The 27,863-nt window shown below is 51.1% G+C and overlaps 1 protein-coding gene across 15 annotated transcripts in view; it reads right to left on the bottom strand.

The window, feature by feature from the left end:
* Nucleotides 1-27,863, bottom strand: part of SRL (sarcalumenin) — a 67,060-nt gene that overhangs the window by 25,374 nt on the left and 13,823 nt on the right. Inside the window, exons 1-3 of one of the 15 annotated variants that reach the window (XM_074028745.1) lie at nt 20,759-20,857; nt 19,610-19,782; nt 17,512-17,641 (exon numbers count right to left, since the gene is read on the bottom strand). The exons of 9 other annotated variants lie outside the window; for them this stretch is intronic. The gene's annotated coding sequence lies outside the window, so the exon portion shown is untranslated. Of the gene's footprint in view, nt 1-6,509; nt 6,679-17,511; nt 17,642-19,609; nt 19,783-20,758; nt 20,858-22,149; nt 22,269-27,863 lie in introns of those variants that run through there. 5 more of the 15 variants (XM_065536907.1, XM_065536906.2, XM_074028744.1 and 2 more) reach the window with 5 other exon arrangements.

Consider the following 27,863-nt stretch of genomic DNA (forward strand, 5'->3'; position numbering starts at 1 on the left):
CCAAGGTAGTTTCCTGTGCTTATTCTTCTCTGATGCTCCTAGCAGCCCTCTGAGGCAGAAAAAGCAAGGGTTGTTAACCTCTCTTGAAATGAGGAAACAGACACACGGAAGTCAGGTCGTTTGCCTCACAACTCATTCCAGGGATGGGCTGGAACTCAGGCCAAGAGACGGAGCAAAGCTCCCTGGGAGTGACCATGACCTGCTGAGCTGTTCAAGCCCAGATACCCAGCTTCTGGGGCTGGGTCAACGTGTATCTGTGTGTTTCACAAGGGGATTCTACAGAACACCAGCATTTCAGACCCTCTGCACTAAATATAGTTAGTACCAAGGGCCAGGAAGCTCTGTCTTGAAGTTGAAACTAGAGATGGAGAGAATAGAGGTCAGGACCTGTTTTGAGCCCACCTCTGGATGTTGAATGTATTCAGTGCCTTCGTGGAATCAAATGTTGATTCTATTCCAGCCCATCCAAGTCTCCTTAGCACATGTTTCTAACAAGTACCTGCCAAAGTTATTCTTCCACATGACTTCTCATCCATTTGAACCAGAGCTAGCAAGTCCAAAGTCATGCGTAAGTAAAATACCTCTGGCCATTACTCACACACAGTTATGCAAATGAGTCATTAGTAATAAAATCCCCACGGAGGTGGGGCGGGGGGTGGGGGGGGGCAGGAATCACTCTCCAAATCTCTGTCTGGTTCATCTGTCCCAGAGGGTGAGGAGCACCAGCTATGGCATATACATGAGCCCCATGTCTTGCCCCCATCCACTCCCTACCCCACGCTTTGGCTCTCATTGGCTGTATCTCATTGTAGCAGGGAGCGATTCAGAAAACAGAATTCACACCGCAGAACAGGCAGCCTGCCCCCTTCCTTGTTCTACATCTTGTCTCTGAACACTCGTGGACTGGGCAAACGTGGGCCAGCAGCCTCTTCCGGTGTCCTGTCTTTCCTTGACTTTATCCTACTGAGTAAACATTCACTGCTCAGGACCTCTTGCTCTTCCACCTTTTTTTTTTTTTTGAGACAAAGTCTCACTCTGTTGCTCAGGGTGGAGTGCAGTGGTGCGATCTTGGCTCACTGCAACCTCTGCCTTCTGGGTTCAAGCGATTCTCCTGCCTCAGCCTCCCAAGTAGCTGGGATTACAGATGCCCGCCATCACTCCCAGCTAATTTTTGTATTTTTAGTAGAGACGCAGTTTCACCATGTTGGCCAGGCTGGTCTTGAACTCTTGACCTCAGGTGATCCACCCACCTCAGTCTCCCTAAGTGCTGGGATTACAGGCATTAGCCACCACACCCAGCCTCTTCCACTTCTTAGATGAAGTCTTAGGACAACTTTGCAGAAGGCCGTCACCCATAAGGACCCAAGAAGAGAAATTCTGGCTGGAGGAAGGCTTGTCTGCATCCTCCCAGGACCCCTGAGGTCCTCTTCCGCCATTCTTTCAGCCTTTCCCTCTTCTCCCAACACGGGCGACCAGAGTGCAGGGGCTGAGGCAGCCATTCTTGGAAGGTTTCTTTGGCTTCCTGGCCATGCTCCTAAAGTCAAGGCTAATCCCACTGGGACAGCTTGTCCCTGGCTGGACTCTAGCCCTTAAAATGAGTCATCCAGGGAATAGGATACAATGACAAAAGTATGACAGGGCACAATGACCAAGGCAGCAATCGGAAAGAACCTTGGGATTTGGGAGTCCAGAGAGATCTTCTCGTAGACTAACTGGTATGATTTCACTCATGAACAAAACCCTAAAACCCTGATAAGTGCTTGTCCCAAGGCCACGGTGCTAGTTAAGGTAGCTGGCAGCAGTCTACTTCTAGAACTCAGCTCTCTATGGACGCTCTCCCAGCAGTGGGCCAACCAATGTCTAAGTCTACCCTAGGGCAGTGATTTCTTAGCCCACCCTCTTCCACTCTTTAAAAAGAATTGTTCTAGGCGGGGCGCAGTGGCTCCGAGAACCGTGGCTCACGCCTGTAATCCCAGCACTTTGGGAGACTGAGGTGAGAGGATCCCTAGAGCCCAGGAGTTTGAAATCAGCCTGGGTAACAAAGCAAGACCTGATCTTTACAAAAAATTTTAAAATTAGCTCGGCATGGTGGCGTGTGCCTGCGGTCCCAACTACTGGCGAGGCTGTGGTTGACGGAGCCCTTGAGCCTAGGAGTTTGAAGTTGCAATGAGCTTTGACCACACCACTACACTCCAGCCTAGGCAACAGAGCGAGACCCTGTCTCAAAAAAAAAAAAAAAAAAAAGGATTAAGACTTCAACACAATTGTTTTTAGTCCATAGAGTCCTGAGAATTGACAGAATAACTTCACTCCCCACTCTACCTCCAATGCCTGGAAATTCTTGGTTTGGGAGGTAGGAAGAAATTACCAGAAATCCCACAACCATCATATATATACATGCTTGTCACTGATGCCTGGAGGAGTCATGAGTATACATGACTATTGACTTTTATTTTATTTTTATTTTATGTATTTATTTATTTTTTGAGACAGCATCTCTGTGGCTCAGGCTGGAGTACAGTGGTGCAATCTCGGCTCACTGCAACATCCGCCTCCCAGATTCAGGCAATTCTCCTGCCTCAGCCTCCTGAGTAGCTGGGACCACAAGTGCATGCAACCACACTCGGCTAATTTTTGTATTTTTTGTAGAGATGGGGTTTCACCATGTTTGCCAGGCTGGTCTCAAACTCCGGACTCAAGTGATCCACCCGCCTCAACCTCCCAAAGTGCTGGGATTATAGGCATGAGCCACGATGCCTGGCCACTATTCACTTTTGAAAGACAAATACCTCAGAAAGAACAAAACATGATATCCTAACCCCTCAGTGTGAGTCAATTACTAGCAGGGATGCTCTACAGAGCACTCAATTTTTCCAGAGATCAGCCGTGCCTGCAGTGCACAGAAATCCTTGCAGGAGGCCTTGGGCCTGCTGCCTCCCTTCAGAGGGGCCTAGCTGGGAAGGAAAGGGAAAGGAAGGAGAAAGGGATGCCGGCTGGGTTCTGAGACAGACCGAGGCAGGTGGCTGGTTTCCCCCCACCTCCCAGTCCGAAGAAATCGAATCTCCCTGGGATCTGTGGGGAGGAGGTGCTGGTCTAACTTTTGGGCCCCAGACAGGAAAAGACTCACTGGAAGCCAATGGAGCCTGGCTCCCCCAGGTCTCAGTCTAACAGCTATCCTGGGTGAAGGCCAGAGCCATCTCCAGCTTGGCAGGTGAAGGGGTCAAGGAATCCAGGCCCACCCCATCCCCAATCCAGGGAAGCTGGAGGAAATCTTCTTGAGAAATGTGAGAGCTTGGGAAGTGGGTGTGACACCTTCCCTAGCCTGAGCCAGGCCCCCAGCTATATCTTTTCTTTCTTCCTGGGGCTGAGGCTCTGGCCTCCTGGACAGTGGCTGGTCTCTCTGAATGCACCTGGAAGTCAGGAGAGCTGGGTTCTGCCCCTTACTCTTTTTCTTTTTTTACAGACCCTGTCCCTTAGAAACAGGGTCTTGCTCTGTCACCCGGACTGGAGTGCTGCAGTGCGATGAAGGCTCACTGCAGCCTTCCTACTTGTCATGCTTGTCATACTTCAGCCTCCAGAGTAGCTGGGACCAGAGGCACGCGCCAACACGCCTGGCTAATTGTTTTATTTTTTGTAAAGACAAGGTCTCACTATGTTGCCCAGGTTGGTCTCAAACTTCTGGGCTCAAGCGAGCCTCCATTTATTCACCCATAAAACGCAGATAACAATACGTGCTTTGCCAGCCCCGTCAGAGTGTTTTAGACATCAGGTGGTGCTCAAAAGCATTTCAACAAATGTCAGCTATGAACATCATTCTTTCCTAGAAGAGCAAAGACACCAGGCCAAATCCCAAATTTGCTGAGTGGGCCAAAGCAGAGCCAGCTTCAGACAAGAGCCGAGCCAGCTGGCCCTTCACACTGTTCCTTTAGCCCTCCGGGTCTGGGGGCTCAGTCAGGGGACCCAGAGCCGTCCTTCTGCCTGGGACTCCTCCTCCCTGGCTGCCAGCCAGAGGCAGCTTAGGCCGGGAGCTGCAGGGTGCCTCGGGGGTGAGCCCTGCGCTCTTGGTGAAGTTCCGGCTGGTCTGGGAACGGAGCAGGCAGAGCTGTCAACACTCCCAGGGGCCAGGAACTCGTTCGCTGATCCCAAAGTTAACCACTGCAGTCCCTGACTCCAGCCTCAGTCAGCCCTGATTCACGAGCAACATCTGAGGCCACATGGGGCCTCCCCTCTCCCCACCACGTCCCATCTCTTCTGTTCACTCACTGAAGTGAGGTGACCCCGCACTTCACCCCCAACGCAAATGCGCACTCAGGAAGTTTAAACACCCATTCTAAGGGCCACGTCTTTCTGAGAATGGGAGGGAGGCCCTTTCTGAAGGCAGAGGGCTGGTAAGGGCTCTTCAAAGCTCTCTGAGACAGCAACACAGTCGGAGGGAGGTCATTAGCAGTGCTGTGTGGCCTCCTCATCCTCCAGGGAAGGGAGCACTGGGAGTGAGACAATCAGCCCTTCAGAAACCACTCGGGCCGGGAGAACGCAGCCAGGGCTCAGCTGCAGAGACGGGCAGGAGCAGTTCTGGCCTCCAGTACAGCGGCGCTTTGCTTCTCCCGCACAAGTGAAATCACAGCTGATGTCTCCATGGCTTTCAAGAGCCTCACACACCGGCCTGCTGGACCACTCGGGGCCCTGCTCCTCTGTCACCGGCAGCTCTGTCCCCATTAGCACAGCAGGTGAGAGGAAATGCCACACCCAGAGTGCCAGACAATGGGGCACACAGCCCCCGACCTGCTCACCCAGGGAGGTGTCCTCAGCCGTCTCTCCTACAACTGCCAGGGAGACCAGAGAAGCCAGAGGTTCCCAAGTCTACACGGAGTTGATTGAGGAGGAAGGCCAGGCCTCCGGCAGAGCTGGGGCAGCAAGAATACACAAATGTCCTGCCCCGTGTTCCCCGGCTCACAGACCCTTCTGGAAAAACTGCTGCCTAGACATCAAAAGGCCAGATTTTTCCACTTTCTTTCCCAGAGGGTGTCACCGAATCCATGACAGATGGGCCCCACCGCGGGGTCCTGGCATTCATGGCCCCAGGTCTCATCTTATTTATCCTTATGGTTATTTTTGCATTCAAGGCTCTAGAACTAGAAAGAAACTTAGAAAGTAACTAGTCCAACTCTTTAACCCAACTCTTTCTTTTTTTTTTTTTTTTTTTTTTTTGAGCGGGCGTCTCGCTCTGTCGCCCAGGCTGGAGTGCGGTGGCGCGATCTCTGCTCACTGCAAGCTCCGCCTCCCGGGTTCACGCCATTCTCCTGCCTCAGCCTCCCGAGTAGCTGGGACTACAGGCGCCCGCCACCTCGCCCGGCTAGTTTTTTTTGTATTTTTTAGTAGAGACGGGGTTTCACCGTGTTAGCCAGGATGGTCTCGATTTCCTGACCTCGTGATCTGCCCGTCTCGGCCTCCCAAAGTGCTGGGATTACAGGCTTGAGCCACCGCGCCCGGCCCCCAACTCTTTCTTTTCACAGATGAGGAAACCAATGGCCAGAGAGGAAAAAGGAGCTTGCAGAAGTCACCAAGTGCGCTGGGACCACGCTAGAACTAAAGGCAAGGTCTCCTGACCCTGCGGCCGCAGTCTTCTCATGGGGGGCCCAGACAAATACAATTTGCCCTTCTCCCTGACGTTTCTAAGCTTTGCATGCCCACATCCTGCCCTGCCCCTGGGAGCTGGGGCCCCTGGCTTGCTCATCTGTCCCCCTATTGTTCCTACAAAGGACAGCCCCTTGGTGAGTCTCTGAGGGCTGTGTCAGGGAGGCCACAGTAGTGTCAAGCTGGTGCCCAGAGGAGAGCTTTTTTTTTTTTTTTTTTTTGAGACAGACTCTCACTCTGTCACCCAGGCTGGAGTGCAGTGGTGCGATCTCGGCTCACTGCAACGTCCACCTCCTGGGTTTAAGCGATTCTCCTGCCTCAGCCTCCCGAGTAGCTGGGACTACAGATGCGTGCCACCATGCCCAGCTAATTTTTTGTACTTTTAGTAGAGACAGGTTTCACCACGTTAGCCAGGGTGGTCTCGATCTCCTGACCTCATGATCTGCCTGCCTCAGCCTCCCAAAATGCTGGAATTACAGCCACAGTGCCTGGCCTATTCCATTCTTTTCTTTTCCCTCAGCAGCCTCATGGCCACACAGCAGGCCTGGCTGCCTACTCCCTAGTTCCCACGGGACTCCCCTGAAGACAGGAAGGTTGAAGCCATGGCAGGGCTAGAGCAAGTGTACATTCCACACTCGCTGTCCCCGGGCTGACCCTCCCTGGTCAACAATGACAGCCACACACGGCCACCTCCAGCCCATGTCTGAGGAGCTCAGTGGGCCGGCCTGCCCAAAGGGTCCTGCTCAGCCCTAGCCAAAAAAGGCCCAGATCCCTGTACTGACGCCTGAATGTGGTTTTGTATTTGTTCTACGGGGCTGCTGTGACAAAGCACTACAAACTCAGTGTCGTAAAACAATGGAAATGTGTTCACTCACAGTCCTGAAGGCCAGAAGTCTCAAATCAAGGTGCCAAGAGGGCCACCTCCTCTGAAACCCACATGAGAGACTCCTTCGTTGCCTCTCTAGCTTCTGGTGTTTGCCAGCAACTCTTGGCTTGTGGCTGCGTCACTCCAGTCTCTGCCTCCATCGACAGAAAGCCTTCTCTGTGTGTCTGTGTCTTTTCTCTTCCCATAAGGACACCTGCATACTGGATTTACCGCCAGCCCCACTCCAGCATGACCTCATCTTAACTAACTGCATCTGCAACCACCCTACTTCCAAATAAGGTCACATTCTGAGGTTCTGGGGTTAGGACTTCAACACATCCTTCTGGGGGATGCATTCCAACCCATAACAGGTCTCTCAATAGCCCACACCACCACCTGCCTAACCCGCTGCCACCCCATTCCCCCGGCCTGGCCCCTCACTAATCCCGGCTCACATTTCAGATCTCAGCTCTGAGGCCCATCCCTTGGGAGGCCTTCCCGACCCCTCCTCTGCTCTGTGTCCCTGCAGCACCTGTCACCTATGTGACATCACCCTATGTGACGGCTTTTTATAAAAAACAGGGTCTCACTCTTGTAACCCAGGATAGAGTGCAGTGGCACGATCTCAGCTCACTGCAACCTCCACCTCCTGGGTTCAAGTGATTCTCCTGTCTCAGCCTCCTGAGTAGCTGGGACTACAGGTGTGCACGACCATGCTCAGCTAATATTTGTATTTTTGGTAGAGACGGGGTTTTGCCATGTTGCCCAGGCTGGTCTTGGACTCCTGACCTCAGGTGATCCACCCACCTCGGCCTCCCAAAGTGCTGAGATTATAGGCGTGAGCCACTGTACCTGGCCCTTTTTTTTTTTTTTTTTTTTCTTTTAACCTGTGTCCCTCCATAGATGAGCAGCTTCTGGAGGCTGGAGCCTGTGGCTTGTCCCCAGGATGGTTGCAGGTGTCCAGCTGGGGCCTGGCAGATATCCCCCCACCGTAAGTACCTGCTGGCTGCACTGAGAGCACCTGACAGTAATGAGCCTTGCTCCTGGCCAGCACTTCTCAAGGTATGGCTTGGGGGCTGTTTGCAAAAGGACCACAGAGGAGCTTGGTTAAAAGTACAGTCCCTGGCGGATTTGTTCTATGAGTTCTTGGTTAAAAGTACAATCCTGGGCGGTGGCTCACGCCTGTAATCCCAGCACTTTGGGAAGCTGAGGCAGATGGATCACCTGAGGTCTGGAGTTTGAGACCAGCCTGGCCAACATGATGAAACCCCGTCTCTACTTAAAATACAAAAATTAGGCTGAGTGCGGTGGCTCCTGCCTGTAATCTCAGCACTCTGGGAGGCTGAGGCGGGCAGATCACTTGAGGTCAGGAGTTCAAGACCAGCCTGGCCAACATGGTAAAACCCCCCATCTCTACTAAAAATACAAAAAAAACTAGCCAGGCATGGTGCTGCACACCTGTAATCCCAGCTACTCGGGAGGCTGAGGCAGGAGAATGGCATGAACCCAGGAGGCGGAGCTTGCAGTGAGCTGAGATTGTGCCACTGCACTCCAGCCTGGGTGACAGAGCAAGACTCTGTCTCAAAAAAAAAAAGGGGGGCCTATTCTCAGGCCTCTGCAACAAACTCAGAGTGGGTAGGGGGCCTCAGGAATCCACCTTTTTTTTCTTTAAGAGACAGAATCTTGCTTTGTCACTCAAGCTGGAGTGCAGTGGTGGCAGTCATGGCTCACTGCAGCCTCAAATTCCAAGGCTCAAATGATTCTCCCACCTCAACCTCCCGAGTAGTGGAACTACAGGTGCATGCCATCATATCTGGCTATGTTTTTAAATGTTTTTTGTAAAGACAGGATCTTACTCTGTTATCCAGGCTGGGCTCAAGTGATCCTCCCACCTGGGCCTCCCATAGGGCTGAGATTATAGAAAGATGAGCCACCATATCCAGCAAGGAATCTGCCTTTTAAATAAGTTCCTAGAAGATTCTCACACACAAGAGAGAACCACCATCCTTGGACCTTGATTATGGGAGACAATCTAAGCCCATCTACTCAGAGACCTACAGGTTACAAAGGGTGGAGGAAACTGCCTGTATGAGGCTGCACCAGTCCTGCCCCTGGGAACCCCTTCCTAGCTATGATCCATTTCCACGGCCACAGGTGGCCAACAAATGCTGATGCCCATCAGCCCCAGGCCCATCATGGGTGGGGGCATAGCTGGCCCTGCTCCCGGCCAGATGATATTCCTGGGAGGAGAATGCAGAGAGAGGATTAGCTGGTGGTCGGGGGCCCTCACAGCAACTACCATGGTTGGAACTCTGGTAGCCAGGAAGAGCTGCCCAAGGAGCACAGCGATGGAACAGCCCTGGACCCCAGGCCTTGGAGGAAGGAGAGGAGAGGAGGAGGGAGAGAGAGAGGAGTGGAAAATCAGCATAGGAGCCCAAGTGTTCTCCCCTAATCAGCAGTGGGACCTCAAGCAAGTATTGAAACATTTCTGGGCATGTTTCATTAGTAATAAAACAGAAGAGAAAAACACCCACCCTGCCCACCCCTCAGGCTTGCAGGGCCTTCATTCCACTACTATTGATGGACTGCCTATGTACTGTCACACAGTGGGAGGAATTCTGAAAGCTGGAGAGTACTAGAACGTACAAGATATTTCTAATATTAAGATAAAGTAAGGCCGGGCATGGTGGTTCATGCCTATAATCCCAGGACTTTGGGAGGCTGAGACGGGAGGATTGCTTGAGCTCAGGAGTTCGAGACCAACCTGGGCAACAGGATGAAACCTCATCTCTATAAAAAATTTTTTAAATTAAAAAAAATTAGTGGGCCGGGCGCGGTGGCTCAAGCCTGTAATCCCAGCACTTTGGGAGGCCGAGACGGGTGGATCACGAGGTCAGGAGATCGAGACCATCCTGGCTAACCCGGTGAAACCCCGTCTCTACTAAAAAATACAAAAAAAAAACTAGCCGGGCAAGGTGGCGGGCGCCTGTAGTCCCAGCTACTCGGGAGGCTGAGGCAGGAGAACGGCGTAAACCTGGGAGGCGGAGCTTGCAGTGAGCTGAGATCCAGCCACTGCACTCCAGCCTGGGCGACAGAGCAAGACTCCCTCTCAAAAAAAAAAAAAAAAAATTAGTGTAATGGCTCACACTTGTGGTCCCAGCTATTCAGGAGGCTGAGGTGGGAGGATGGCTTGAGCCCACGAGACGGAAGTTGTAGTGAGCCGAGATTGCGCCACTGCACTCACTGCACTCTTGCCTGGGCAACAGAGCAAGATTCTGTCTCAAAAAAAAAAAATAATAAATAAATAAATAAAGTGTCCCCAAAATGTATATCCACACAAAAACCTGTACACTGATGTTTATGAGCAGTGTGATTCACAACAGCTGAAAAGTGGAAACAGCCCAACTATCCATCAGTAGATCAATGGATAAACAGAACGTGGTCTATCCACACAATGGAATATTTCCCAGCCATGGAAAGGAGTGGAGCCTGCCACCTGCTACAACATGGCTGAACCTGGAAGACATGGTGGTAAGTGAAAGAAGTTGGACACAAAAGACCACATATTGTGTGATTCCATTTATATGAAAGTCCAGAATAGGCAAATCCATAGAGACAGAAAGCAGATTGGTGGTTGCTGGGGGAGCAGGGAGGAATGGATGGTGGAAGAGAACTGGGGAGCGAGTGCTAAAGGGCCCAGAGTTTCTTTTCGAGGTGATAAAAAATGTTCTAAAATTGACTGTGTTGATGCCTGCATGTATCTGTGAATATATTAAAAATGACTGAATTGTACGCTTCAAATGAGAAAATTACATGACGTATGAATTGTATCTCAGTAAACCTGTTTTCAAAAATAATAAAGAGCCGGGTGTGGTGGCTCACCCTGTAATCCCAGCACTCGGTGAGGCTGAGGTGAGAGGATCTCTTGAGGCCAGGAGTTCAAGATCAGCCTGGGCAACATAGGGAGACCTCATCTCTACCAAAAATACAAAAAATGAACTGGGTGTGGTAGTGTGCACCCGTAGTGCCAGCTACTCAGGAGGCTGAGGTGGGAGGATCGCCTGAGCCTGGAAGGTTGAGGCTTCAGTGAGTCCTGATTGTACCACTGCACTCCAGCCTGGGTGACAAAGTGAGACCCTGTCTCAAAGTAATAATAACAACAACAACAACAACAACAACAACAACAATAATAATAATGTGTCTGATTCTTAACAACAACAATAATAATAATGTGTCTGATTCTTTTCTTTCTCCAAAACCAACAACAACAACAACAACAATAATAATAATGTGTCTGATTCTTTTCTTTCTCCAAAACCTTAATTAAACCTGTCATTTACCTTCAATATATACCCTCAATCCAACTATTTCTTAACACCCTGCCCCCGCTGGCTCTCTGGCCCAGCCACTGTCATCTCCCAGCTGGATTGTTGACGTCACCCCTTCCTGAGCTGCCTGCTTCTGTCCCTCATCCTCTGTGTGTTTCCCACACAGCAACAGAGCAACAGGAGACCCCAACTCCACGCACTCCCTCCAATGGCTCCCACTTCATGCAAAGAAGAGGCCAACATCCTATGGTGACTCAGAGGCCCGCGCCCTCTAGCCCTGCTTCGCCTGTGACCCCATCTGTCCCATGTTCCCCATCATCCACTGTGTCCAACCACCCTGGATTTGCTCTTCAGGGCCCCTCCTGCCCCCTGTGCTTGCTTTGCTTTCTGCTGAGACTGTTCATGCTTCCCAGACAACCATCTGACTCACTCCTTCCTCTTCTAAGTCTGCTCCAATGTCACCAGCTTCATAAGGCCTTCCCTGGCCACCTACTGAATTATTGAATATTGTCTCCTAGTCGGTCTTCCCCATCTTCCATCCCTGGTTTTTCTCCATTGCATCTACCACCTTCTAATAATCTACATAACTTACTCAGTTTCCTGTCTGTCAGGGATTTTGTAGCCCCAGCACCTAGGGCAGCCATTGGATGGATGGATGAATGGATGAATGGACAGCTGGATGGATGAATGAATGGAGGGATGGATGGATGAACAGATGAATGGATGGATGGGTGGATGAATGGAAGGATGGATGGATAAACAGATGAATGGATGGATGGGTGGATGGATGAATGGATGGATGGGTGGATGGATGGGTGGATGGATGAATGGAAGGATGGATGGAAGGATAGATAGATGGATGAATGGGTAGGTGGGTGGGTGGAAGTATGGATGGATGGATGGATGGATGGATGGATGGATGGATGGATGGGTGGGTAGATGGATGGATGAATGGAGGGACAGATGGATGGACAGATATATGGATGGATGGATGGATGGGTGGATGTATGGATGAATGGAGGGACAGATGGATGGACAGATATATGGAAGGATGGATGGATGGGCAGATGAATGGGTGAATGGACAGATGGATGGATAAATACATGAATGGATGAATAAATGGGTGGATGGATGGATGGATGGAAGGAAGGGTGAATGGAAGGATGATGGATGGGTTAACACGTGGATGAAGGAATGGGAGGATGAATGAAAGGAAATATGGATGAACAGATGAATGGAAGGATGGATGAGTGGGTGGATGGATGCATAATAGATAAATGGATGGGTGGATGGATGGGTGAATGGATGGATGGAACAATGGATGGATGGATGGGTGGATGAATGGAAGGATGGATGGAAAGATGAATGGAAGGATGGATGAATGGATGAATGGATGGAAGGATGAATGGATGGGTGGATGGATGACTAGATGGATGGATGGGTGGATGAATAGGTGTGTGGGTGGATGAGTGGGTGGATGGATGGATGAATAGATGGAAGAATGGACTGATGGATGGATGGATGGATGGATGAACGGACAAATGGATGGACAGATAAATGGGTGGATTGATGAATGGAAGGATGGATAAAAGGAAGGATGGATGGTGAATGAATGGAAAAGTGGATAGATGAATGGATGGACAGACAGATGGACAGATGGGTGTGTTGTGGGAAGTCAGGGACCCTGAACGGAGGGACCGGCTGAAGCCGTGGCAGAAGAACATAAATTGTGAAGATTTCATGAAGATTTATTAGTTCCCCAAATTAATACTTTTATAATTTCTTACGCCTGTCTTTACTGCAATCTCTGAACACAAACTGTGAAGATTTCATGGACATTTATCACCTCCCCAATCAATACCCTTGTGATTTCCTATGCCTGTCTTTACTTTAATCTCTTAATCCCATCATCTTCATAAGCTGAGGAGGATGTATGCCGCCTCAGGACCCTGTGATGATTGCGTTAACTGCATAAATTGTTTGTAGAGCCTGTGCGTTTGAACCATATGAAATCTGGGCACCTTGAAAAAAGAACAGGATAACAGCAATGTTCAGGGAACAAGGGAGATAACCTTAAACTCTGACTGCCGGTGAGCCGGGTGGAACAGAGCCATATTTCTCTTCTTTCAAAAGCAAATAGGAGAAATATCGCTGAATTCTTTTTCTCAGCATGGAACATCCCTGAAAAAGAGAATGGCCCCTGAGGTTAGGCCCCTGAAATGGCCCCTTTGGGGGCGGCTGTCTTTCATGGTTGAAAGCAAAGGGATGAGGCCGGGCGCGGTGGCTCAAGACTGTAATCCCTTGGCCGGGCGCGGTGGCTCAAGCCTGTAATCCCAGCACTTTGGGAGGCCGAGGCGGGCGGATCACAAGGTCAGGAGATCGAGACCATCCTGGCTAACACGGTGAAACCCCGTCTCTACTAAAAAATACAAAAAACTAGCCGGGCGAGGTGGCGGGCGCCTGTAGTCCCAGCTACTCGGGAGGCTGAGGCAGGAGAATAGCGTGAACCCGGGAGGCGGAGGCTGCAGTGAGCTGAGATCCGGCCACTGCACTCCAGCCTGGGTGACAGAGCAAGACTCTGTCTCAAAAAAAAAAAAAAAAAAAAAAGACTGTAATCCCAGCACTTTGGGAGGCCGAGACGGGCGGATCACGAGGTCAGGAGATCGAGACCATCCTGGCTAACGCGGTGAAACCCCGTCTCTACTAAAAAAAATACAAAAAAAAAACTAGCCGGGCGCAGTGGCGGGCGCCTGTAGTCCCAGCTACTCGGGAGGCTGAGGCAGGAGAATGGCGTAAACCCCAGAGGCGGAGCTTGCAGTGAGCTGAGATCCGGCCACTGCACTCCAGCCTGGGCGACAGAGCAAGACTCCGTCTCAAAAAAAAAAAAAAAAAAAAAGAAAGCAAAGGGATGAAATAAGCCTTGGTCTCCTGTAGTGCTCCCAGGCTTATTAGGACAAGGAAATTCCCGCCTAATAAATTTTGATCAGACAGGTTGTCTGCTCTCAAACCCTGTCTCCTGATGTCATCAATGACAAAGTGTGCCTGAACCTTCATTAGTAATTTTAATTTCACCCCATCCTGTGGTCCTGTGATCTCGCCCTGCCTCCATTTGCTTTGTGATATTTTATTACCTTGTGAAGCATGTGATCTCTGTGACCCACACCCTATTCGTACACTCCTCCCCTTTTGAAAATCACTAATAAAAACTTGCTGGTTTTACAGCTCAGGGAGCATCATGGAAACTGCCGACATGTGATGTCTCCCCCAGACACCCAGCTTTAAAATTTCTCTCTTTTGTACTCTTTCCCTTTATTTCTCTGACCAGCTGACGTTTAGGGAAATAGAAAAGAACCCACATTGAATATCAGGGGTGGGGTTTCCCCCAATATGGGTGGATGGGTGGGTGGGTTGATGGATGGATGAATGGATGGGTGGATGGATGGGTAGGTGGATGGATGATGAATGGATGGGTAGATGCATGGATACATGGGTGGATGGATGGAAGGCTGAGTGGATGAATGGATGAATGGATGGATGGATGGATGGATGGATGGATGGATGGATGGATAGGTGGATGGATGGATGGATGGATGGATGGATGGATGGATGGATGGATGGATGGATGGATAGGTAGATGGATGGATGGACAGATGGGTGGAAAGAAGAATGGGTGGATGGATAGATGAATGGAGAGATGGATGGATGGGTAGACTGATGGATGGAAGGATGGATGTGTGGGTGGGTGGATGAGTAAATGGATGATGGGTGGATGAATGGATAGATGAGTGGATGGGATGAATGGGTGACTAGATGAGTAGATGGATGATGGGTAGATGATGGATGGGTGGATGGATGGATTGGTGGACAGACGGGTGGATGGAAGGATGGATGAACGGATGTATTGATGCTGGTGGTGGCAAAATGGAAGACCTTCCCTCAACCCCACTTGGGTTCCAAGAGACAGGAGAGGACCCAGATTCAGAACCAGAGAAGTGCTTGCCTAGGAGTAGGCTGTGTCCTCAGGCCATGTCACCTAACCTCTCCAGGCCTGCTTCTCATTATTAAAAGGCACCAGAGGAGCTGCTTTCCACACCTTTCAACATGTGACAGCGACACGAACTGAACTGCTGAGTTGCAGGGCCTCCTCTTAAAGACCTTAAGATCTTATTGGAGGGAAAGGTAAGCAGGCAGAAAGATGGAACTAACTTCAGGGCAGCTCCTGAGCAGGAAAGTGAACCCAAAGGGCTTAGTGGAGGAGCCCACGAGGAAGTGAAGTCATTTGGGGTGGGACACTGCAGAAGCCCAGCCAGGTGTGTGGGGACAGTAGCTGTGGTTAGGACAGTGGGACACAGTCTAAGGAGAACCTGGGATGCTGGTCTAAGGAGAGCCTGCGATGCTGGTCTAAGGAGAGCCCGGCATGCTGGTCTAAGGAGAGCCCGGGATGCTGGTCTAAGGAGGGCCCGGGATGCTGGTCTAAGGAGGGCCTGGGATGCTGGTTTAAGGATGGCCTGGGATGCTGGTCTAAGGAGGGCCTGGGATGCTGGTCTAAGGAGGGCCTGGGATGCTGGTCTAAGGATGGCCTGGGATGCTGGTCTAAGAAGGGCCTGGGATGCTGGTCTAAGGAGGGCCTGGGATACTGGTCTAACTAGGGCAGCCTGGGCTTCCTGGACCAGGCCTCCTGATCATTGGTGGCCACTTCTGAAAAGGCCTGAAGGCCGGGAACGGTGGCTCACACTTGTAATCCCAGCACCTTGGAAGGCTGAGGCAGGTGGATCACAAGGTCAGGAGTTCAAGACCAGCATGGCCAAGATGGTGAAACCCCATCTCTACTAAAAATACAAAAATTAGCTGGATATGGTGGCATGCACCTATAATCCCAGTTACTCGGGAGGCTGAGGCAGAGAACTGCTCGATCCCAGGAGGTGGAGGTTGCAGTGAGCCGAGATCACACCACTGTACTCCAGCCTGGGCAACAGAGTGAGACTCTGTTTAAAAAAAAAAAAAAAAAAAAAAGGCTGGGCGTAGTGGCTCACGCCTATAATCCCAGCACTTTGGGAGGCCGAGGCGGGCGGATCACGAGGTAAGGAGATCAAGATCATCCTGGCTAACACAGTGAAACCCCATCTCCACTAAAAATACAAAAAATTAGCCGGGTGTGGTGGCAGGCACCTGTAATCCTAGCTATTCGGGAGGCTGAGGCAGCAGAATGGCGTGAACCCGGGAGGTGGAGCTTGCAGTGAGCCGAGATCATACCACTGCACTCCAGCGTGGGTGACAGAGCGAGACTCCGTCTCAAAAAAAAGAAAGAAAGAAAGAAAAAGAAAAAAAAGAAAGGCTGAAGACCCTGGGGCTGGGTGGAGGTGGGGACCAGTCTCCTCACTCCTGTTCCCCTCCAGAACCGGACCGAGCCACAGCCACCAGCTTCAATGGCTGCTCAAACACCCCAGCCTCTGGGTTTGGGACCCCTGCCACCCACAGTGAGAAGACACAGCCTTCTAATGGGAGACCCCTCCTTCTAGAGAGGGAGAGGTCATAAGAAAGTGAACTTCTCAGCAACACTCAAGAAGGTTCCACACACACGGTCACGTGTTCACTGCAGCATTACTCACAACACTAAAGACACAGAATCAACCCAGGTGCCCATCAACGGTGGACTGAATCAAGAAGATGTGGTACATCTACACCATGGAATACCACACAGCCATTAAAAGAAATAATCATGGCCAGGCGCGGTGGCTCACAACTGTAATTCCAAGACTTTCAGAGGCTGAGGTCGGTGGATCACGAGGTCAGGAGATCGAGACCATCCTGGCTAACATGGTGAAACCCCGACTCTACTAAAAATACAAAAAAATTAGAAGGGCATGGTGGCGGGTACCTATAGATCCAGCTACTAGGGAGGCTGAGGCAGGAGAATGGCGTGAACCCAGGAGGTGGAGCTTGCAGTGAGCTAAGATGGCACCACTGCACTCCAGCCTGGGCGACAGAGCAAGACTCTGTCTCCAAAAAAAAAAAAAAAAAAAAAAAATCATGTTGTTTGCAGAAACATGGATGCAGCTGGAGGCCATTATCCCAAGCGAATTAAGGCAGAAACAAAAAACCAAAGACTGTATATTCTCATTTATAAGTGGGAGCTAAGCATTGGACACATGGACACAAAGAGGGGTGCAACAGACACTGGGGACTACTAGACGGGAGAGTGAGAAAGAGGACAAGGGTTGACAAACTACCTATTGGGTACTATGTTCACTATTTGGATGATAAGATCAACAAAAGCCCAAACCTCAGCATCACGCACTACATCCATGTAAAAAACCTGCCCATGTACCCCCTGAATCTAAAATAAAGTTCACTCACAAGTTCTTCCTCTGAGGAGCTTCTGCAGATGAGTAAGTGCTTTCGCATCCTGCACCATCTCCTGCTTGGCTGCTGTGCCCAGGGCCAAGACTTTGAGGGGACTGCATGCTGGGGCCTCGTGCAGAAGAAGAGCTGGGCCTCAGGTCACAGAGCAAGCTGGTCCTGGGCTTCCGGCTTCTTGGTCCCTTACTCTTTTCATCACACAGGCAGCCAGAACCCAGACCTCCATCCCTTTCCCCTATCTACCTCATCCTGCGTCAGAGGCACACCCCCTAGGAGCTGGGCAATTCTGGTCAATTCTCCCCACCTGGGCAGCCACCCTCCTACCTAGCACCACTGCTAGGCTGGGCTGCCTCCTGAGAATCTCTGCCCGAGCCAGCTGTCCATCCGTTCATTCAACACACTTGTCCGGATGTGTCTGCAGAGCTCCAGATCAGCCAGGGGGGCAACACATGGGCTGTGGAACAAAGAGGACCAAGGAAACCGGTACTCCCTCTACCCAGTGGAAGACTGTCCCCTAGGAGAAAGCTCCCCCAAATTAGTGTCTCCCTAAAATTCATATCCACCTAGAATCACAGAATGTGATTTTTTTCTTTTTTCTTTTTGAGACAGAGTCTCACTCTGTCGCCCAGGCTGGAGTGTGGTGGTGCAATCTCAGCTCACTGCAACCTCCACCTCCCGGTTTCAAGCAATTCTCCTGCCTCAGCCCCCCAAGTGGATGGGATTACAGGCGGGCACCACCATGCCTGGTTATTTATTTATTTATTTTTTGTATCTTTAGTAGAGACAGGATTTCACCATTTTGGTCAGGCTGGTCTTGAACTCCTGACCTCGTGATCCGTCCCCCCCTTGGCCTCCCAAAGTGCTGGGATTACAGGTATGAGCTATCACACCCAGGAAGAATGTGACCTCCTACGGAAATAGGGTCTTTCGAATGTAATTGGTTAAGATGAGATCATACTGGATTAGGTGGACCCTAAACCCAACGTCTGCAATGTCCTTAAGTGACGAGAAGAGGACACAGGGACACACAGACAGGGGAGAAGGCCACATGATGACAGAGGCAGAGAGTGCAGTGATGAAGCTGCCACTCAAAGAATGCCAGGAATTGCTGGCCACCACTGGATGCTGCAAGAGGCAAGGAAGGATCCCCCTTAGACCTTTCAAAGGGAATGTGGCCCTGCCAACACCTTGATTTCAGACATTTGGACTCCAGAATTGTGAGAGAATAAATTTCTGTGGTTTTGGCCAGGCACAGTGGTTCACACCTGTAATCCCAACACTTTGAGAGGCCGAGGTAGGATCACTTGAGCCCAGAAGTTCAAGACCAGTCCAGGCAACATGGCGAGAGCCCTGTCTCTACAAAAAATACAAAAATTAGCTGAGCGTGGTGGTGCATGCCTATAGTCTCAGCTACTTGGGAGGCTGTGGTGGGAGGATCACTTGAGCCCAGGAGGCAGAGATTGCAGTGAGCAGAGATCGCACCACTGCACTCCAGGCTAGGCAACAGAGTGAGACGCTGCCTCAAAAAAAAAAAAAAAAAAAATTGCTGTGGTTTTAAGCCACTGAGTTTGTAGCAATTTGTTACGGTAGTCCCAGGAAGATCACATAGGAACCAACACCTAAGCCTGGTGCTGTGAAATCTTCCCAACACCATTTAACACTGAGCCGATCGTTTTCACCATTCCCATGGCCCCAGACCCTGTTGTCACCATCCTGGGGCCCACATGCTCTGAAACCCAGCTCGAGCCCCCCATGGCCCTAGACCCTGTCGTCACCATCCTGGGGCCCACATGCTCTGAAACCCAACTCGAGCCCCCATTCCAGGAAGCATTCCCCGACAACCGCTCCCCCTTTCTCTGCACCCTCAGGCTGCTTATTTTTAGCCGCGGATTACGTCTACCTTATATGGTTCTCTATTCATGTCATGAGCAGGGGCTGTCTCCCCTCCTAGTCTGTAAGCTCTTTGAGGACAGAGAATCCCAAGGATATTAACAGTCCTGAGCAGGGGCAGCGTGTTGATGGATTCCCCTGGTTGGTCAAGTTTCACGATATTTCAGGAAACTGGAGGCAAATGTCAAGTTGCCGCACACTCACAAGAGTGATAACCTGCCATTCTTGTCATAGTCCTTTTAACCTCAAAAAGTATCCGGTATCAAAAAATATTTTAAGCATCCGATAACCGTTTTCTTATTATAGTCACGAAACAGCCCCATGCTGGAAATAGGGCAAGGATCATTATCCCCAATTTATGGGTGAAGAAACACATGCAGAGATAGTCAGGGACTTGGCAGCCGAGTTGTGACAAAACCAGCATTTGCTCTGCCCCCAGGTTCCGGTGCTCCCACTGCGCCCCACCCCAGGCCAGCTGCTCTGCCTCTGTGTGGGCAGCCCCAGATGAGGAGGAACTTGGTGGGGTACCCACCGGCTTAACTACCAATTCAGAAAGGAAATAAAGGCAGGAAAGGAGGTGGGCTGGTGTCTTCGGAGTCCGAGGCCAGGATGGTCTCCCCAGGACAGGGCGAGTACTTGACACTTCTCCAGTTCTTTTCCAGATTCTTCTCAAGTCCTAGAGAGCACTCCTGATCTCTTGATCTCCTTGGGTAAGGTCAAGAAAAACAAGTAATCATCTACTACTTGACACTAAGTAACCAACAAATCGGCTAGAGGCCTCTCTGGTGGACACGGGCACAGGTGGTCACATCAGGCCCTAAATGCTGTGTAAACTGGATGTCCATCAGTGGCATGGCTTCCAAAGGAATGGCTTGGTCAAGCCTTTACCTATTGTCATCTAGGGGAATTTTTTTTTTTTTTTTTTTTTTGCAACAGAGTCTTGCTCTGACACCCAGACTGGAGTGCGGTGGCACAATCACAGTTTACCGCAGCCATGACCTCCTGGGCGCAAGAGATCCACCTGCTCCAGCCTCCCAAGCAGCTGGGACCACATGCATATGCCATTACGCCTGGCTAATTGTTGTATTTTTTGTAGATATGGGGTTTCTCCATGTTGCCCAAGCTACTCTCGAACTCCTGGGGTCAAGCGATCTACCCGCTTCAACCTCCCAAAGTGCTGCGATTGCAGGCAAGAGCCACCATGCCCAGCCTAGAGGAAATTCTATGGCAGAAAACTGAGCTGCCCTAGGTCCTAGCCAAATGACTACCTGAAGGAGGACCAGGGGCTGCAGTTTTGGCAGCAATCCAGTGGTGGGGGGAGGCGGGGGCTCCCAAACCCAGGGACTCTCCCCTGAGCTCCTAGCACAAGCCACTTCCTACAAGCCCAGAACTCCAGGCCAGACTTTGCCTGCACCTGTTTGAGCTCAGAGTACAGTCCCTGCTCTAGAGGCATCCAAAAATATCCGAGAGAGAGGGGAACAAGGAGGGGCTATCTGGAAGAAAACAGGCTAGAGTCTTCAGAGGGCTGAGAGAAAGAACCACTTGGCTTAGCATTCAAGGCTCTTCCCAACTGGCCCCAACTCATCAGGGTGGCCTAATCTCCCCTGAACATGAGCCCCACATTCTAGCCAGAGTTAGTGTCATCCTGTCCCTGACAGTGCGGTGCTCTGAGCTTCCTCACCTCCTGGCTTTTGTCACCATCTTCAGATGTCTCTGCCTGCGCAAATCATCTATCATTCATTAGACATTGTTGACTGCCTTGAATGAGCCAAGCGTCGTGCTACACTGTTAGTGATGAAACACGGGCAAATTAAACAAATGCACAGCTTCCACCCTCCCCAAGCTAACCGTCCAGCGATCGTCCCCTCCCTGGAAGTTGGACTGAAACCCTGTCCCTCTGCACAGCCAACCTTCCCAACCATCTTCTGAACTTCAACCAGAGTGAGCGGAGGCTGCCGGCTGGGGGTGTTAGTTACATTTTTTTTTTCAGTGTGTGTCATCTCCCCAAATAGAAGGTCAGCTCCTGAGGGCAGAGACACAACTCGTTCCCGCCTGCACAGTGCAGCTGGCCAGGACCTCACAGGGCTGACAGGGGGCTGAGAGCTGGGCCTCGCAGGGAGGGACCCACAGCTGCCTTCCACCTCTCCCTGCTCTCATCAAATGCCCCACTCTCTGCTCCCTGCAGTCCCTGAGGCATCTGAGTCTGAGATCGTGCCATACCCTCATGCTTCTATTTGATCCTTTTGTGCCCTCATCCTTAACCCGTGTCCATCCTGCTTTTCTAACCTAAAGGGGGACTCCCTTTAGGAAGCATCTCTCACTTCTTCAGGACTTGGCACCCAATCTCTCCTCTCCTGCCAGAGCTGGCCACAGCCTGCACTCATTCTTTGCTCTTTTTTTTTTTTTTAAATACGGGGTCTTGCTCTGTTGCCCAGGCTAGAGTACAGTGGTACAATCTTGGCTTACTGCAACCTCAACCTCCCAGGCTCAAGCCATCCTTCCACCTCAGTCTCCAGAGTAGCTGAGACCACAGGTGTACCCAGTACATCCAGTTATTTAAAAAACTTTTTGTAGAGACAAGATCTCACTGTGTTGCCCAAGCTGGTCTGGAACTTCTGGGCTCAAGCAATCCTGCTGCCTTAGCCTCCCAAAGTGCCAGGATTACAGGTGTGAGCCATTGTGCCTAGCCTATTAATTAAATATAATAAATTACTGCTTTAATTCTGATGTAATTTGGTGCTTTCATTCTGATTCTTCCACCCTCCCTGAGATGGGGTGGCTCAGCGATGGCTGCTCTGGGAGTCCCTCTGTGAGGGACGATGAGGAAGTGACAGGCAACAGGCATGTCCCTAAAGTAGGGGGGCAGCTGGGACCTTGACTCCGAGTAAAACCACCTTCAGGGTTGCAGAGGGATGACAGAGGCTGAAACCAGATGGAACAGGACTTCTCTGATCTTAGAGAAGGATGACAGCACAGGCTGCCACCATCGAGGAAACGGATCAGTTTCCAGAAATTCAGTGAAATCCATCCCATTTGCTAAACCGCACCCCGGCCACATCCTGCGGAGGATACCCAGCTGGGGATGAGCGCAGGGGACTGGGACCTCTCGAGCACTGGGCAGATCCTACTTAGCAGCCGTGCTCATCAGGACTCCACTTCATTCATTCATTATTTCACCCATTCAGGACCTGGAAGAGAAATGCCTGCTATGTAGCTCAGTCCCTCTGCACTCAGAACCGGTGAACTATTCACCACCTCTGTGTTGAGATTTAGGAACTTTGGGTAAGACCTTGCCTGCCAAATGGGAAATTCCATCTTAGAGACTTCTTCCTTGAGCTAAAATCTTCTGAATGCTCTGAAACACAGACAGACTTGAGCAAAGTGCCCGTCTGTGCTGCGAGTCACTGGTCTCCATTGCAATGAGCTGCAGCTCCTCCCCTGACCAGGGTCTTGGTAGCAGGGACAGGGGTCGGAGCAGGGGCCCAATGTGGGTAGGGAAGGGAGACCCAGGAGGGAATGAAGGAGCCAAATAGGGTGAAGGCAGAGTCTGAAGATCAACTTTTAGCTCTAAGAAGACAGGTGAGGTCAGGGGTGAGGTCCCTGAGGAGCCTCGGGGCAAACTCGGGGGAGAACAGAAGCCAGCCCACCACCTTGAGCCAAAGTGAGTCCTCACACCAAAGTGAGTCCCACCAATGCACCACGAGATGGCACAGGCCTCACAGCCAGAAACACATCATGAAGGGGACCTGAGGCTGGACTCCCATCCCCAGTCCACAAGGAAGAATGAAAACCAAAGTCAGCTGCGTGCAGTGGCTCACACCTGTAGCCCCAGCACTTTGGGAGGCCAAGGCAGGAGAATCACTTGAGCCCAGGAGTTTGAGACCAGTCTGAGCAACATAGTGACATAGTGAGACCATGTATCTACAAAAAGTAAAATTAGCTGGGCGTGGTGACACGTCCCTGTAGTCCCAGCTACTCTGAAGGCTGAAATGGGAAGATCACTTGAACCCAGGAAGTTGAGGCTGCAGTGAGCTATGATTGCACTACTGCACTCCAGCCTGGGAGACTAAGTGAGACCTTATCTCACTTATAAAAATAAAAAAGAGAGAGAGGACTATAGTCATCATCTGGGTAACTCAGGCTACGTGTCCACTGCATCAATTTCCACTTTAAAAAGCTAACCCGGCCGGGCACGGTGGCTCACGCCTGTAATCTCAGCACTTTGGGAGGTCGAGATGGGCAGATCACGAGGTCAGGAGATCAAGACCATCCTGGCTGACACGGTGAAACCCCGTCTCCACTAAAAATACAAAAGAAAAAATTAGCCGGGCGTGGTGGCAGGCGCCTGTGGTACCAACTACTTGGGAGGCTGAGGCAGGAGAATCGCGTGAACCCAGGAGGCGGAGCTTGCAGTGAGCCAAGATCGCACCACTGCACTCCAGCCTTGGTGACAGAGCGAGACTCCTTCTCAAAAAAAAAAAAAAAAAAAAAAGCTAAATAGGCTGGGTGCAGTGGCTCACGCCTGTAATCCCAGCACTTGGGAGGCCGAGGTGAGCGGATCACGAGGTCAGGAGATCAAGACCAGCCTGACCAACATGGAGAAACCCCGTCTCTACTAAAAATACAAAATTAGCTGGGCGTGGTGGCGCATGCCTGTAATCCCAGCTACTCAGGAGGCTGAGGCTGGAGAATCACCTGAACCCGGGAGGCGGAGGTTGCGGTGAGCCAAAATCGTGCCACTGCACTCCAGCCTGGGCAACAAGAGCAAAACTCCATCTCAAAAAAAATAAATGAAAGTTAAAAAAAAAGAAAAAACTTTTCTCAGCCAGGTGCACTGGTTCACGCCCATGGGAAACCAAGGCAGGTGGATCACTTAAGCCCAGGGATTTGAGACCATCTTGAGCAACATAGTGAGTCCTGCCTCTCCCATAAAAAACAAAATTAGTCGGACATAGGGTAGTCCTAGCTACTCGGGAGGCTGAGGTGGGAGGATTGCTTGAGCCCAGGAGGTGGAGACTGCAGTGAGCCTTGATCAACCACTGCACTCCAGCCTGCACAACAGAGTGAGTCCCTGTCTCAAAAAAATAAATAAAAAGAAAAGGGAAAGAAAACAATGTTCTCTTCCTCTGTAAACCCATGTGCTTTTAAGTTACTGTTGCTGGCCTTTATTTCTCCCAAACTTAATTTTTAAAAGTTTCTATGTCTAAAGATGTCGCCTCCTCATCCTCACTAAATACCCTCAAACCCTCCTCATCGGCCAGTGACCTGCTGGTTGTCAGAAGCGACAGCTCCTCTCCCTCAGCATCTCTGTGATATTTAATCCTACTGGCCACCCGCCTTCTTCTAGAAGACCTGGGCTTGCAGGTCACTGTCTCTTCTTGGGTCCCTTCTTATCTACCTATCTTTCTGATAAATTCATTTATCGTCTTTCTCTTCCTACTCCTCAAACTCAGTGTCCATCAAGGATCGGTCCTTGAATCTTTGCCTCTCCCTGGTACAGCTCCCTGGGTGACCTCAGAGCCTCCCTCTCATCTTTATGTAAATGCATCTCACTCCTAAATGCCCTGACCTGACATCCCTCCTGAGCTGCAGTCCTGCCTTTCTAGCCCCTGTCACCTCCATCCAGATGCCCCACGAGTAGCCAATCTTCAGAATGACCCAAACTGTGCTTTTTTTTTTTTTTTTTTTGAGACAGAGTGTTGCTCTGTCACCCAGACTGGAATGCAGTGGCGTGATCTCAGTTCGCTGCAACCTCTGCCTCCCAGGTTCAAGCGATTCTCCTGCCTCAGCCTCCCGAGTAGCTGGGATTACAGGCTCATGCCACTATGCCTGGCTAATTTTTTTGTATTTTTAGTAGAGATGGGGTTTCATCCTATTAGTCAGGCTGGTCTCCAACTCCTGACCTCGTGGTCTGCCCTCCTCAGCCTCCCAAAGTGCTGGGATTACAGGTATACATCCAGCCCTGAACTATTTTTTTTTTTTTTTGAGGGAGGGTCTCACTCTGTTGCCCAGGTTGGAGTACAATGGTGCAATCACAGCTCACTGCAGTCTCAGCCTACCGAGCTTAAGCGATCCTCCTGCCTCAACCTCCCAAGTAGCTGGGACTACAGGCACCTGCCACCATGCCCAGTTCATTTTTTCTATTTTTTTGTTTTCTTTAATTTTCTATGGTGTCCAAGCTGGTCTAAAATCCCTGGGCTCAGGCCATCCTCCCGCCTCTGCCTCCCAAAGTTCTGGGATTACAGGTGTGAGCCACTTCACCCAGGCCCAAACTGAACTCTTAAAATCTATTCCTCTCTCTCATGTTCCCAGTCTATTTTTCTGGCAAGATCATTCTCCCAGCGACCTCGACAGAACCTATAAAGGCCCCTCCCTGGGCCTGGCTCCCAAGCTGGGAAGGCCAGGAATTCTACACCAGCTGTCAACTGGGTCCACCCCTTCTCTCCACTCCCAACCCCTCGCCCGGGTCCACACTCCCTCACCTACCTCTCTGGTGTGGCTGACTAATCAGTCTCCCCTCGCCCTACTCTTCCTACAAACAACTGCCAGATACATCTTCCCGGAGCCCTTGGTGGTGACCCACTGCCCACTGAGCAAAGCCCTGCTTAGCCTAACAAGGCCCTTCACACGTCAGCCCCAACCTTGCCTTCCAAACACGTCCCACCACCCCACTTCCATCTGCCCACCTTCCTGCAACACAGAACAACGTTCCCCTTTCCTGGGTCTTACCAGAGCCCAGTTGCTTTGGCGCCTGAGTTTGCTCCTCTTGTTCCCTCATCTCAGAATTCCCTTCCTGCCATCTTTCTGTTCTGAATCCTGCTTTCCTCAAGGCCCAGCTCAAATATTCCCTCATCCGTAAAACCTTTTCTGATCTGATCCACTCAGCTCAAGATGGTCTCCTCCCTGCCTTCAACCCACCTTGCTTTCCCCATGCCTCCCCAAGGACACTGATGTGTGTCCTGTTTGACCAGATTCAGCTACGTGCAAGGCGGAAGACACCTCCTCTCCCCTACTGGACTATAAGCATTGAGGACAAAATGCCTGTCGCAATTCCCCTAGCACCATACCTTAAACACAACAGGGACGCAGCACACGCGGGATGGGCTCACGAATGACGAAGCCTGGTGAAGTGTTTGAATGAGAGGGTTGCACACACGAGCGATGTTTACAGGGAAGGGGTTGTGCTGCGATGAGGCCTGGATTTGGGTTTGGAGCAGGGCATGTGCCCAGGAGACAGAGCTAAGCCCAGGCGCTCCATCCCACAGCCATGGCCCTCCCGGCTCCCCACTCCGCCAGCCGCCTCGTTCCAGCCAGGATGTACACGGCCTAGCCCTGTCCTTAGCCCTGCAGGCCAGGTCAGAGAACGGAAGCAGCTGTCCTCCTCCTGTGTCCATAGGCTGACTCTCCCCAACCCACCATACCCAAGCAGGCACCAAACAGCCAGCTGGATGCTACCGGCCTCATCTGGACCTCCTTCTGGGGGATAAGTGGGTAAAAGCACCGGCCAAGGAGTGCAAAGGACTGAATTCCAGCTCTGGCCTGCCATGAATTCACTGTGTGACCTTCACTGTAATACCCGGATGTGGGACAAAACCAGCAGTTCCTAAACAGCAGTTCCACAGGCCACCATGCCAGGTGCCGCTTTTTTTTTTTTTTTTTTTTTTTTTTCTTGAGATAAGGTCTTCCTCTGTCACCCAGGCTTGAGTACAGTGGTGCAATCACAACTCACTGTAGCCTTGACCTCCTGGGTTCATGTGATCCTCCCACCTCAGCCTCTCCTGTAGCTGGGATCACAGGCATGCACCCCTACACTCGACCAATTTTTTGTGTTTTATTTTAGAGACAGGGTGTCACTATGTTGTCTAGACTGGTCTCAAATTCTTAGCTTCAAGTGATGCTCCCACCTTGGCTTCCCAAAGCGCTGGGATTACAGGTGTGAGCCACTGTGTCTGACCAAGGTGTCACTTTTTTGAGGGATGTGTTCAATACCACGGCCCAGTCTAGTGCATTCCAGGCTCACTGTGGGACCAGATGTCCCCTACAGGCTTGCCCAGCAGCACCAAATGAGGAGTCAGGGAACCAGCTGTGGGGAAAAGGCTTCTGGGGTCTGTTCTCTCCCCAAGACCCCTGAGCTTGCTGCATGTTCTCAGCAGCCCTCCCACGGCAGATCCTAGCATCCGGGCTGCCCTGTTGAGGAAACTGGAGTGCTGGCCTCTTTCCAGAAATAACCAGCGACGGGTGGGAGAGAAAGGGGCGGGAAAAGGGCTTCCTGACCGTCACTCTGCACCCTTGTCTCACATGGCAGGCGCTGAGCCGTGGGCACTCACAGGGGGCAGCCCCAGCATGCACCAGCCCTTCGCCTCTGGGGTGGCCGAGTGGGGCCAGGACAGATGGGCAAGTCTGAAACTATGGCTGGAGATGGAGGAAGGATGAGGGATGGACAGGAATCCCCAGATCCCCAATCTCCGTATCAAGCAAAAGGAAGGACAACAGGAAGCAAAGAAGTCCCAAATTCTGCCTTTAGCAATAAACACCAATGGCTTAAACCCAAAGAAATGCTTTCTCGGCAGACCCCACTCTCCAGGGAAACCAAAAGCATAGCTCTTCACCCTGCAAACTAGGGAAGCTCCCCCAGGATGGTCTTATCCACTGCACCCTTTCTCCTCCTTTCACACTCACCCTACAGGGAGAGAAGGGCTTGGGGGTGCAGGCCGGGTCTGCCACAGAGACAGGCTGAGGAAAGGAGAGGACCCTGGACCAGGTGTGCCTGTCACTGACTCGCTGTC

Source organism: Macaca fascicularis, chromosome 20 (genome assembly GCF_037993035.2).
Source record: "Macaca fascicularis isolate 582-1 chromosome 20, T2T-MFA8v1.1".
NCBI lineage: Eukaryota > Metazoa > Chordata > Mammalia > Primates > Cercopithecidae > Macaca > Macaca fascicularis.